Source organism: Dunckerocampus dactyliophorus, chromosome 14, assembly GCF_027744805.1.
Source record: "Dunckerocampus dactyliophorus isolate RoL2022-P2 chromosome 14, RoL_Ddac_1.1, whole genome shotgun sequence".
NCBI classification, from domain to species: domain Eukaryota; kingdom Metazoa; phylum Chordata; class Actinopteri; order Syngnathiformes; family Syngnathidae; genus Dunckerocampus; species Dunckerocampus dactyliophorus.
Window position 1 is genome coordinate 26,537,589 of NC_072832.1, and position 14,372 is coordinate 26,551,960.

At 44.0% G+C, this 14,372-nt stretch overlaps 1 protein-coding gene across 3 annotated transcripts in view; it reads left to right on the plus strand.

Annotated features, from left to right (window-relative positions):
• The first annotated feature begins 5,603 nt into the window (after nucleotides 1–5,603).
• Nucleotides 5,604–14,372, plus strand: part of zmiz1a (zinc finger, MIZ-type containing 1a) — a 168,262-nt gene continuing 159,493 nt past the window's right edge. For all 3 annotated transcript variants that reach the window (XM_054799642.1, XM_054799645.1, XM_054799644.1), the window contains exon 1: nucleotides 5,604–5,826. The gene's annotated coding sequence lies outside the window, so the exon portion shown is untranslated. The remainder of the gene's footprint in view (nucleotides 5,827–14,372) is intronic.

Below are 14,372 nucleotides of genomic sequence, written 5' to 3' on the forward strand. Positions count from 1 at the left end.
ATAAATTGGATTTCTATGCTCTAACTGCAAAAATGTTCATTTTATTAATATTGAATCCTACTTCGCGGGAATTCACTCAGCGTGGTCAGGTGCGGAACCAATTAACTGCGATAAATGAGGGACGAGTGCATGTGTTTGAAATAAATTTGCTGCACATGTGGCGCACGACACGCATAGGAGTCCGCAAGAGCAGCGTACAAAAAAAATGGACATTTTGGCCAAACCTGAAAGACACACGTTGGCCGTACGGACGACGCACAAAGACGTACAACGTGCGTAAGTTTGTCCTGCAACCTGAAGAAAAATGTAATCGCCCGTAGAGTTCGTTTGACATGACATAGAACCTCTGCGGACAGTCTACAGCTCGAAAATCAGCACGTCATACGTGCGCCCCTCCGTTGTGACCTAGGCTTTACACGCGCACACGCGCACACGCGCACACGCGCACACGCGCACTCTCATTGAAGATGTGTAATATCAATAGTGAGATCGGTCCTTTCACCAGTTATTAATTGTGATCGCCACTTTGCGTCATAGACATGAATCTTAACCATCTTAATCATAACTGCAACTTTGTGCAGTAAAAATAAACACTTGAAATCAGCAAAGTTGCAGTAATACTGTACAAAGTACACGTGAACAAAGCCTGCGTGCTGTAGAGCAGCAGGAGGGCGGTCCAGCGTGGGATTTTGTGTGCTTCTTTTCATATTTTCATCCAGACTCAACCCATGAAAGGACTGCAATGTACAGCGTGGCTGCTGACCCAACAAAAAAGTGGAGTCTTTTTCTCAACGTCAGAAATGCAGATTGAACTGAACCAACCTGTACTGCTTGGTGAAAACATGACTTTAGGTGGCTAAGGGATAATAAATAGTTGTAAGCCAAGTCCTGCTCCAGTGTTCCAAACTTCAAACTGTTTTCATATGTTAATTTGATCCATCCAACACAAAGCAATATGAATTAACCTTGTCATGGCACATGCCACACTGAGAGCTGCCTTTGTTTCCCCCGTGGATTCATTCACTCTGCCCTTTTTCAAACATACGAAATTATACACAGCGCCAAGTCAAGTCGGAGTCACCCCACCTATAATCCATCCATCTTGTTGGCAGCCATCTGGACGCATTATTTTGGAGAGGCCGGGGGGAGCACGCTTTGCCGTGATGACAACAAGCCATTCTTTGAACCGCAAAATGTCAGCGGAGAAGAAGGAGTCGAGCGGTCGACACCCCTAACAGGCCTTGACAACTGGAGATGGTGTCGGACAAAAACTTGATGGATGAGCTAGAACGGATGATATGAGGACCGGGATCAAAGCTAAAGACTGACGCTAACAATGGGTAGGTCCTACTTATGCTACTCATCAGATAAGACTCTCTGATTGGAGATGCTAACGCATTGGTGGATATTCCTGGTGCAACATGGCAGCGCCAAAACAAAGACATTGGTCATCTTGACAAGCCTTTTCCAGATAGAAAAAAAAAAATCACGAGTTCACAGTCGGAGCATTGTGACATTGACCGCGTGCCCAATCTCCATGCAGCCCCCCACCCCCAACCCCCGCCAACCTTGGAAATAAAAATGAGTGACTGCTGGATGCGCTGATGTCACCGGTCACATTTGTCCCCATCAGTGGGGAGAGCTGCTCGGACCGGGGGGGGGGCCGTCCTTGAGACGCCCAACAACCAACTAGTCCTCCTCCCCTTGCTGGCAATACCCTGCACATGCCCCCACTGCATGAGCGTCAGGCCCACGAGTTGTTGACAATAACTTAACCTATGATCGGATCTTTTTGTAAACGTACCGCTTGTGGGCCGCACGGTGGCCTCGTGGTTACCATGTCGGCCACTCAGTCGGGAGATTAGGGAGACCTGGGCTCGAATTGAATCTCCGGGCATCTCTGTGTGGAGTTTGCATGTCCTCCCTGTGCGTACGTGGGTTTTCTCCAGGTGCTCCGGTTTCCTGCATGTTAGCTTCATTGGTGACTCTAAATAGTCCATAGGTATGAATGTGAGTGTGAATGCTTGTTTGTCTATATGTGCCCTGCCACTGGCTGGCGTCGCCTCTCGCCCGAAGTCAGCTAGTCAGACCCTAGTGAGGATAAGCGGCATAGAAGATGGATGGATGTAACGGGTGTAAGGTGCGTATACAACATTGCTTGTAACTGAAAGCTGATAACACGGTGAGGTCACTAAAGCCCAGTTTCCACCACACCGTGCAGTTTGCTTCAGCTGGTCACAGCATGTCTTTGCCAGTGTACCGTCATACGTATGGGGTGGTGTTCACAGTGGAATGGCACGATTCAACCTTCCCAGTAGACACACCAGTCTTTTATTGGGTTTTTTTGTTGACTCATGTGGTAATGCTGGATGTCAATCCTACGCAAAGATGCAAAAAAACCTGTTTCAGACACACTCGTACCTCGGTTTTTGTTATTAATTTGTTCCAAAAGGAAACAGGTGGCGTGCTATCTCTGGGTCGGGGATGAGCGCCTGTACTAAGTGGAGGAGTTTAAGTAACTCGGGGTCTTGTTCATGAGTGAGGCAAGGATGCAATGGGCGATTCACAGGTGGATTGGTGCGGTGTCTGCAATGATGCGGACTCTGCATCGGCCCCATGCGGTGAAGAGAAAACTGAACTGAAATGCAAGGTCCTCAATTTATCGTTTGATCTACATTCCTACCCTCACCTGTGGTCATGAGCTTTGGGTAGTGACCGAAAGGACAAGATGGCGGGTACAAGCGGTCAAAATGAGTTTCCTCCGCTGTGAGAGGAGCCAGATGAGGTGGCTCGGGCATCTGGTCAGGATGCCTCCCGGACGTGTTCAGGGAACGTCTGACAGGTAGGAAGACCCAGGACACGTTGGAGAGACCATGTCTCTCAACTGACCTGGGAACGCCTCGGGATATTTTGTACGTCCTCCATGCGTGTGGAGATCTTACTCCTTCACGATCAATATAACCACCTACTCCACGAAAAAAAACAAAAAACACAGCGATCTGGGGAATGCCAAAAATTGCACGGACAAAAAAATCATACGTCCGATTGTGACATTAAGAGCGGAACGGGAAGAAAGAAAAAGTATGTAAGACTTCAACAGATGAGAGGCGTTTGTGTCGTTTTTTTGTGGAGATTGTGTTTGTTTATAAAGCGATATCGCCAACTACTGGCCTGGCATGCATGTTACAGCCTTTTTGGTTGTTTTTTTTGTGGTGCCATGTGAACAGGGATTGTTTTAAGGTCTTATGTTTGCTCGTGTATTTGGTAACTTATAGGCTGTCTCGCTGCAGTGATGTCACGGTATCCCCCTTGCCCTCCTCCCTCATCACTCGTGGCCATCTTTGCCAACAACAGTCTTCAATAAAGGTCATGCTGATCTTAAATGTTCATTTATTTTGCACTTTTTCCTGCAAGTACCACTATAAATATTCGCTATTAAATGTGTCGTGTTCATATTTTTGGGTGGCTGGAAAGGATTCAGCGGATTGACATTATGTTTTATGGGAAAAATTGATTGGGTTTGTTGTACAATTTGGTTTTTGATGGACCCTTTGGAACGGATGAATAACAAAAGCCGAGGAGGCACTGTATTCCTGTCTGCAAAACAGCATGAAGCAATCCTGTGGGCAGGCCCAGCATGCAGAGTGAGACATTTCTCTCAATATCTGATGCACAGAGGCCCTCCCTCTGGCCACTTCCAGCCTTGCCAGACGAGGGACGAGCAACAGAGAGAGAGAGAGAGACAGAGAGAGAGAGAGAGAGAGAGAGAGAGACAGAGCTGGTGTGCGTGGTTGCGTGCGTGCGCCGTGCGTGTGCCGTGCGCATCGCTAGGAGAGAACATTGTTCCTTGACGTCACCGCTCGGCCCAGCCTGCAGCTTGCTCTCAAACACGTCTTTGTTATTCCGAGGCTTCCACGGCGAGATCGGCCACCCGGAAAACACGGAGCCCGACTTCCAGCCTGCCGGAGCCGGCCTCAAGAGCACTGCAGAGCCGCTGCTCATGGATCATGGGAGGGGCAAAATGACAAAGGGTCAAGAAAACGAAACTACTTCAAGTGCATACTGCTGATTTATTTGTAAACTACTTCATGACAAAGCTGCAGCTGGCTCTAACGTAACGATAACAACGCAATACTCATAATTGTATGCGCACAATACAAGAGCTCTGTATTTTTGTACTTATAATATTCAGTATTTTCAGTGTTTTCTCCCGTAACCATAAAGTTTTAATCCAGACAGAAAAATGTGTGAACGCACGCTAATACTTAAAGCTGTTGTAGGCACGAAGGCACCGCAAGTCCTCTTCCTGCTTTGAGCACGTAAGTTATGCTCGCCGTAACACGCCCGATATGATAGCAATTTGACAAAGTTTAGCTGTCATTGAACGTATAGCCTGGAGGTGTCCACACTTTTTCCAGCGAGGGCCAAATAGTGAAAAATAAAAGGATGCAACTTTGCCACGTGAGATTTTGTAAAGCAACACTTGGAGATACGCTAAGAAATGATATTTCTTTCTTTCTTATGAAATGATCTTTATAGATTTTCTACTCATGATATTTTGATAACTTTTTCTCCAAACAAAAACACAGTTTTTCTTCTCTCTGGTATTGAAGTAACATTATTTTTCTTCATAATATTGCGAGTTTATTCTCATAAAATTGTCACTTTTTTCTTGTTACAATACGACAATTTTCTCCTAATATTTTGACAGTATTCTCCGAAAATTAGAGCTGTATTTTTACCAGTTCTGCCATGTGTTTTTTAATTTAATTTCCAATTACTGCAGCATTCTTCTTGTACTTTTCTCTCTTAATATTTGGACTTTTTACCATAATAATAATACTATAACTTTTTCCTCAACCAAATTTTCAAGAAATTTCAACCCTATTTTGTTTTGTTTGCCCCTCATAAAATTACGACTCTCAACATACAGTGTATATGTATTGTGTTCTTGAATAATTCCCTGTTATGCTACTAAAGTGACATTATTTTCTCTCATAATATTACCACATTCTTGTCAAATTCCAAGTTTTTTCTTGTTAGATTGCAACTTTTTTCTCTACATATTTGGACTCGATTCTTACAAATGGCCCCCGGGCCGCACTTTGGGCACCACTGGTAAAACTTAACGTAACGACATCATGAATGTGAATTGTCGATGGCTTCTTTCTACTCTTCTACGCGAATACCAGACAGCGGTGAGTGACCAATCATATTACTCCGGCCGAATGACAATTTACAGCAGTGTTGCAATTTAACTGGTAATTATGAAAAGCATAGACTTTTTCGGGGGTAAAAAATGTTTGTTTAGGCCACTTTTTGTTTGAAAAAAAATGTAACAGCTTTAACCATTATGTTTAATCATTTCCATTTATGTCTACATGTCGTCACAATTAGCTGTTATTACCATTTAATATACAAATACGATGATTTCAATGATAACGTTTAAAATAGTCGTAATGATTGTAATCATCCCCAAACGTTAATCCACTAAAACCATGACTGCAAAAGGCGGGTGTGGGTAGGCAGCCATTGACAGGCTCCTCCTGGAGGGAGCGTGCGGAAGTCCGGCTCACATTTTCCTCCTCACCGCCGAGCACGGTCGTCTCTACTCGGTGGTGGTAACTGAATAGCCAGTGTAATCTGACACTTCAACTTGCCGTGCTCCACGGTAGTTGATTCAGTCAATCAGTCAGTCACCAGCACCGTGGGCTCTCCGAGGAGCAAACCCCAAACACGAGGAGGCTTTTTTTGTTTATTTCAGCGCGGGGAGAAAAGACTACAATCCTCGCGGTGGAATCGCTTCTTCGTATCGCGGAGCTGGAAGTAAGTTTGCCGCCTTGTTGTGTAGCCCGAGCGGGGCTTTGCATGCTCGCTGGCCGGGTAGTACCTGCTAACAATAGGCTGACCTCCTCGGAACCTTTCAGCGGGGAACCAGAGTCAGAGGCGGCATGCAGGCAGCCGCTCGGGCTGGTGGTTGTAGCCGGGGAAGGGGCGCTACCGAGCGGCTTTGTGAGGTGCAGTGTGCCGCGGACGGAGCTTAGCGTGCGGAGCCGGGTGGGGAGAGCATGGCTGGCGGCTGGCGGCTGGCTTGCACGTCGCGTCGCCCGCCGGTGGAGAATGTGTGTCAGCCAGCGATATCGCCTACCTGTTGTAATGCAATTAACAATAGGTTGTTGCTCTGTTGTACCCCTGCTGCACAACAATAACAATAATGCAGCATCGGTGTCATTTGTCACCTTGAGGTGCACACACATGATTGGATCCATTCAGCCGGAGACCTTTAATGGGACTCCTGCAGGCTTGGAGGTTAATATAAACACACTAGGACAGAGTACGGGAGACCTCCACCAAGGCTGGAACAGCACCTACTTGATAGATATGATAAGCAAAATGCTGTGCAAGGATGAAATCTAATTTATAGCTTTTCCTTTAACAATAAACATACTGTACCACTAACTTTAGAGCAGTGTGTGGTCCATGTTACAAATATTAGGGGATTCTATGGAAAGGTGCAATATGGATTATGTATTTTTTTAATGTTGCTCCCTTTAAGACAATAATAAATGAGTAAATAACTGCAAAGCTGTGGTGACAGTGCTGGAAAGGGAAGTGTAAGCAAGAGTGTAATTGCTTTGTGATGGTGGAGGATGGAGGAAGGTAATTATGCTTAGAAGTTACTTTATTTGATCAGCTGCAAGGTCCTGTGACTCAAACGTTGAAAGAAATACGGCTCCACATAAGACATGATTGAAAAAGTGACCCAAGTCTTGTCCCAATCCATGCGTTATTTCACAGGAAAATAAAAGTAAACGTTAAAGATGACCCGATTCCTGCACATGCAAGTGCTAAACGCAAGGAAAGTGTGTACAAATCGACCTTTTATGCCAAACTCCACCTGCATTTGAACGTATTCTTCCTTGGCCCTCGCCCCAGCCTGCTGCAAACTTTTCTAGCAATCGCTTAAGTTCTTCTGAGCGGCATCGTGGCAACTCATAAACAAACGGCAATGAAAACATCATCTCCTTGGCAGCGCGACTAATGGCAATGAGACAATGCACAGGTGCGAGTGCTGCACGACATGTCGGTGCACATGTGGAGAAACACCTGGATGCTTTGACACTGAATCACCGCAGCAGCAGCAGCAGCAGCAGCGGGAGGCACATTTGTCCAAGTGGGTAGATTCCCTCTGCCTTAAGTCTGCAGGATCCTCCCCATTAAATTCCTCCTGTCTGGATGTGAGGCCAGCCGGGGCAGAGCGCTACAGAGTGCATTCGGGAGGGGTGGGGGAGCACCCATCCATCCATTCATTCATTCATTCCTGCCTCCTAACATTAGAAAGTGGCTTTGCTTGTCCTTTTTGTGAGGTTGTTTTTTTTCCAGGCAGCTTTGTATTGCAGCAGTGTTGCATTGCATTGCAGGTGTCCAACGCTTGCATCTTGGAGAGCGTGTAAACAGCTTTTTGGAAGCGGCGTGAAAGTAGGAGGGGGCGGGAGAACGCACCCCTCCAGTGCACTCGGTAATTGGTGATGTAATGAATTGGTTTCAGCAGCAACACTTGTCAGCTGCAGCGCATTAATGAGCTTTGTTTTTGTTGTGGTCCTTTCCGACTAAAGCGGCATGAAGTCATGACAAGAAGGCACGCTTTTGCTGCGAGCAGGTGACCTGATAAATCATGGAGGAAAGAGGCCATCTGCAACTGTTTGAAACTTGGAAGTGCGTGTGTTTATGTGTGCGTTTGCTTTCCTTCTGTTGTCCCTCCTGGGGCCTCTCGCTCTCTCTCTCTCTTTCTCTCTCTCTCTGCCAGCCAGTCAGACAGAAGAGTGTCTGAATCACTGAACAGTCTTCCCAACACTTGCACAGAAACCACATTTTGCAGGGTTAAACACGCTGAAGAGTGATCATTTCAGTACCAGGCGACGTCAGGATGGAGTTTGTGGTGTGAGGAAAGAGTGAAATCTTAGACCAGGGGTGTCCAAAGTGCGGCCCGCGCCCCGCAGCAGATTCTAAAAATATCATTCAATTAGAGAACTAAAAAAGACAGCAGCAATTTTACAAGAAAAAGTGAAAATATTTAGAGAAAAAGATGTTAAAGAAAGTTTTTTTTTTTTTTAAGTTGTAATATGAGAAACAAAAACGACAAGTAAAGTTGCAATTTTTAAAAAAAATGCGTTGTGGGAAAAGTTATAATGTGACAAGAATAAAGTCCAAATATTATGGGAATAAAGTCATAATTACGAGAAGACAATTTACAAGAAGAAAGTCAAAATAGTTGGGGAGGAAAAAAACAGCAGAATAAAAAAAAACAGCTGTAATTTTCCAAGAAAAAAGTCAAAATTTTACAAGAAAATCTTAATATGATGAGAAACAAATAAAAACAATGAATAAAGTTGCAATTTTTGGAAAATTGTGCTGCGGAAAAGGTTATAAGAATAAAAGAGTAAAGTCCAAATGTTATGGGAATCAAGTCATAATTACGAGAAGGAACATTTACAAGAAGAAAGATAAAATAGCTGGGAAAAAACAGCAGAAATGAGACAAGCATGGCGCGTAATAAACGAGTCCATTTGTCCTGTACTGTACTCTATCAGTCCGTTGAATTGCCAACTCGCTGTCGATGCATTTTTTTTTTTTTTTTTTTGGAGTGCGGCTCTTAAATAACCCGCCATGGGGGTTGCGAGTGCCAGCCATTTGATAGCGAAAGCAAAAAACTGATGGCAGAGTACGAAGATGGGGGGCCCCTCGCCAACAAGAGTCTTCGATAAAAGTAAAAACGATGTTGAATGTTCGTTTCTCCATTTCATGCATCATTTGTAATTATTCTTGCATCATTCTCTGCATGTAAAACTATAATTATTCCCAATAATTTGGGTGTCTTGAACAGATTTGTTGTATTTACATCGTTTCTCAGGAGAAAAATGTATTCAGTTTTTTTTATGATTCATTTTTTGACGGAGTCTTTAGAGCAGCTGAATAACAAAAAGCGAGGTACCGCTGTATGAGATGCATGTCCATTGGCAAATGAAGGTACTGTGAGGTACTGTTTCTAGTACCAGCACAGTCGGGCCAAGATGGTACTACAGTTGTCCCTCGTTTACGGCGGTTAATTGGTTCCAGACCCGATGGCGATAAGTGAATTTCTGTGATGTACGATTCAATATTAATAAATGGAATATTTCTGTAGTTATGGCGTAGAGAACCTGTTTACAATCTTCTAAATACGGGCAGGTATAATCAGAGAAAACACACGTTAGCAGTTCCTTGTTGTTTTCTTCTGGCCAGCGTACTTCCAGTGTACTTCCGCCCTTCCATTACATCAATGTATTGTAATGGCGGCTTCACACTCACATTACCTGATATAGTCGACAAAATAAGAGTAAATAAGCCATTTATGATGTAAATAAAACTCCTGCACGAGCAGTGTAGCAGTAAATGTCTATCACTGAACACCGACACCTAGTGGCCAATGTGGAACACTACAGTCACTGTTACAATGCTTCATCTGCCCTGTATTTGTATTTTAGTCCATTTATGTAGTTCATTTGTCCACTTTTATGCTTGAAAATGCTTAATTTGCTTAAATATGCGTGTTGTCTTGTGCTAAAAATAGATGGTATTCAAACACAAAACAGCGTAATCCATTGTTGAAAAAACGCGATATTCGAGGGACGACGGTAAACCTCTGCTGGTTTCTCCTTGGTCCAGCAAATGTAAAAATGCCAACGTTTGTCAGAAACACGTGCTGCATTCAGTGCCCTGTGTTCGACATGCATTCTACTCGCGATAGTGCGGCTTGGTTAGCAAAGAACAATTGGGGAGACGAGCAGATAGAACAACTTTTATTGTGTGTTTGTGAGTAATTAGCTTTGTGTTATGCGGCAATTTAGCAAGCAGCTCAGTTGCTTGTTACTCTGCGAGCGTGCGTGCGTGTGCGCGCGTCCACCGCTGCTAATTGTTTAAGACCTGGCAAAAAGCTAATCAATGTTGTGACAGGCTGACATTTCAGCGAGCAGCTCGCGCCAGGGAAATACTTGTCTTCACTTGACACAGATTCTCGTTTTACTACTTTACGGCCCCTCCCACTCGTGTGCCGCGCAGCCTCACCCTATTTTTGTCTTCCATAATAACCTGTGTCGCCTTGGAGGGACTCGTTTGGAGAATTAGAGCTCAAGGGCCCTTTTTTCCAAGTTGAAAAGTTCACTTCCAGCCCTGCAGTGTCAGAGGCACGACTGCCTGCTGCCTAAAGGTGCTTGTAATGCCGGCCGGAGAGTCTCCAGTTAAGCCGCCTTCAAGTGCAAGCTGAGTAATTGCGAGGTAAAGGATGACACGGCGAATGAAGCGCCGGGATGTAAGTCAGCTCGCAGACTGTGCCTCGCGTACGTGGGCCCGCACGGCGAGGTGATGGAAATGGTAGCATCTAAGCTCACTTGCCAGTACAACGGCCGTGGTAACAGCAGCAACATTACCTTGTCATGTCTCACGAGCTATAACATGAGCGTCTGCTGTATGGAATGTGATTTTCATCTCAAGTAATTGCATCAATATTCTCCTTGTCAGTTTCCTGGCGCCGAGTGGCTCGCGTAAATGCCTTCTCCTACCAATCGGGGTAAAACTGCTGCAAGATAGCAGCTTTCCTCATAGACGGCGGCAGTCGGCGTTTGTCCGTCAGTTGTCGAAGCAACCTAGAAAAATAAACAGGGCTTAGGGGATATTTGTGTAAGGATTTTAGGGGGGATTTTTAAGTTTGTACTGTCAAATAATGGGAAAAGAATTGTTTTGTTTGAGAAGCCGGCTAAAGTAAGCTCTCGGCAAAATAACAGAAATAACTGTTTGAAACGAGAAGCACCGCATTTGGATTCCTGCAGCCGGTCCTCCCATAAATTCAGTGAAAACCTCGTTTTGGCTCGCAAATATGAGACTCGCTGGAGAACTACTGACAGCGCGATCATCGTGTTCTGTTATATTGTTTAAAAACGACTGCTCAAAGGAGTCTTTTCCCCTCTTATTTTCAATAAAGATACTTCAAAATAGGACATTTTAGCGCTGTAATTATAATATTGTGAAACCGTGATATTTCTGCCCAAGGTTGTCATACCATCAAGATAGGCCTGTCACGATATTCCATAAATCGATTAATCGAACAGTAAAAAAACAAAACAAAGTCAATAATTTTGCCGCCTCGATAACCTGATGTGTGCACGTGTGTTTGTTTTCATCGTCTCTTTGAGCCACACCGGCTGGATGACAAGAGGGTTCACTCCGCATGCGTCTGTGAACGTTGGTTCTATAGTGGAATGAACGGGGAGAGTGAACCCTCATCTCATTCAGCCTCTTTGTGGAGGCGGGGCTACTAGTGAGCGGCTGCACAGACAGAGTGCTAGCAGTTAGAAAGTTTGCAAGCAAACGCTAACGTGAATGAAGGCACAAACGCCACGGTTTCTAAACCGAAGGCCACAGCCCCCGTGTGGAGGTGCAGCAGAGCCTTCGTCCCGACAGTCAACGCTTACTGAGGCGTTTGATCGGCATAGTAAATATAAAGCGAAACAGCGCTAAATGGTGCGTGCTCGCAGACAGTGTCAAAAGAAGGAACCTTTTAATACGGTTAAAAAGCCGACATTTCGGGACTTGTTTGACAGACAGTAGGAGTTCAACGTGTCACAAACAGCAATTGTTGAGGGACATGAGAAACATTGCCTTTTACTCCGCCACCACAGATATGTGGTGCAGCCTAAATATGACCCCCTACATTAGTATAACTACAGAACTGCGTGTGTGGATTTTATTGGAGTGTTTTTTTTCTTAGCAGAGACAGGGTCTATTTTTTTTTTAATTGTTTTTGGTTATTGAGATTTTTATTTAAGTGAAGTTTTTGCTAAAAGAGAATGAGAGAAGTTTTTTGGTCGTCTTGTGTTTAATTTATTATGTTGTTTGTTTAAATTATTTAAAAGCTCTTGACATTGCAATTACAATGCTAAATACTCTTGAGAAATTAAAGTTTATTGCTTTTGATACCATGTACACTCATTATTTTGCCATATAATTAATACAAAATAAAAAAAAGTTTGTCAATAGTATTGATTATCGACAATCATTTCTAGGACAATTATCGTCCAGCAAAATTTGATGTTGCGACAGGCCTGCCCTCAGAATTTCACACCGGCCCATGCCTGCAAGGGACATTTGACTCGAGAGTTGGCTGGGTCGCATCAAGTATTCCACTAGAATGCTAAAACATATGTAGATATAAAAATAGAATGGAATATAATGTGGAAGTTTTTGTCCAAGTTTTGGTGAAAGTTTTCAACCAAAAGCAAATCAAGCGAAAACGGGGGCATATTGAAAACCGAGCTTTGACAGTACTAAACTTTGATGTCAGGTTGGGGGCCACAAAATACGGTCCGGGCTGCCAGTTTGAGGCCCCACCTTTTTTAAAACGGAACTTCTGTCAATAGGCTGTCGTTTGTGAAAACACGGAAAAGGACTGATGTTTGCTGTCAAAAACCCCAAACAGGCACAGCGTCAACTCTCATCCACCTCTCTCCCTTCACCCTTGAGTTCCCTTCTCGACATCGTTTGGGGTGGGGTGGGGGGCGGGATCCAGCCTTCTAAGTGCTTTTCAGAGACGGGAGAGTGAGCCACTGTCACCATCTCATGCATGTTTGAGTTGATGTTCTTTGAGAAACGAGTGCAGGGGAACAACACAATGACCACATCCTGTTCCCCCAGACGTCGAGAGGCTTGAATCATAAATGACAAGCCTCGCCGGGAACAATACGAGAGTTGGACCGGAGGAACAAAATGTTCCTTTTATCCATCCATCCGTCCTGCAGTCGCCATCACAAAGCAATTACACTCTTCCTAACGCTTGCTTTGCTGCGCCGCGGCCGATAAAATCCTCAGTATGTGTCGGAGCGCCAAGAGTAGAGATAGTGAGTTGCTGTTTGGGCTCGTAAATCCTGTTTAAGCTAAACAAACTCATTGTCCTCATCCTCCAACTGCCTTCGCCCCATCGCTCTCTCCCTGCTCGCTTTTCAGTCGTAACTACAGTCGCTAATTAGTCGCCTCTTCATGCTGGGTCAGTGGGCTTCAGCGCCGGCTTGGCCGTGTTTGCCGAGGTCGCCTGCAAGAGATCCTCACACCGAGCTTTCCGTTTGCCGGGCGGCCTCGCGGGACTCGTGGCTTCCTTCCTTTCACGCTTACCTGGAAGTGCTCCTGCAGACGTTCATAACAAGATGATGGCGGTGCACTGACTGTGCTTCTCAACAGACGTGTCTGTCTTGTGAGCGTCTGGTTTCCGTGGCTGAGGTTTGCGTGGGAGAAGCGGAGTGATGGGGAAGTTGCTCTGAAGGCGTGTCCAACATTGCCTCCAGGGATGCGTACTTACTTGTTTTATGACAAGGCAAATTAGGCAGAGGTTTACTAATGCAGGACGACAGCGTTTATTCTTTGCCGACGGGGAGTCATGCAATATCTGCGCTCGCGTCATGCTAATGCTGACGCGGGTTGGTGATGCAAAAGCTGGAATTTGCCCAAAATTGAAGAGCAGTGCGCAGATAGCCGGGATCTAGTTGGGAGTCGTGTGCCTTAACTGCATCATACAACAATTAATCCATGATTCATTCACTTCATCCACAACTGTTTTGTTTTTGTTCATTTATCAAGAAAAGTGGAAATAAACAACAGCAAAAGTGGAAAAAGCAGCAGTCATTGTACAAGAATAAAGTCAAAATATTAACAGAGAAAAGTTGCAAAACGTTGTAATTTTACAAGTTGAAATATTAAAGAAAGAAGAAATTAAAACATTTTAGAAAATGACATTGCAAAAAGGCTTATGTTATTTGAAGAAAGTCAGAATATTACGGCGATAGAATCAGAATTCCGGAAAGAAAATTTACTAGTTCAAATAATTGTAAAATAAAACAAAAACAGTAGAAATGGGGTAAAAACAGACGTCATTTTACGAGAATAATGTCAAAATATTAAGAGAAAAAACTAATATTCTAACAAGAAAAAAGGCGCAATTTTACGAGAATGACATCGTCATATTATGAGGAAAAATAACGTCATTTTAGTAGCATAAAGTAAAGAAAAAGACATTATTCAAAGTCCTAACATTGACAAACATACAAAACAAAGAAAGTTGTATTTTTGGAAAATTTAATTAAATGAAGAATAAAGTAAAAAATATCAATAGAGGAAAGTTGCAATCTTACGAGAAAAAGTCGTAATTTTCCGAGAACAACGTCATTTTTGTAGTTCAATGTCATTCTAACAAGAAAAAGAGGCACAATTGTATAAGAATAACATCGTAATATTATGAGGGAAAATAATGTCCTTTTTGTAGAATAAAGTTGAAATATTCAAGCAAAAGG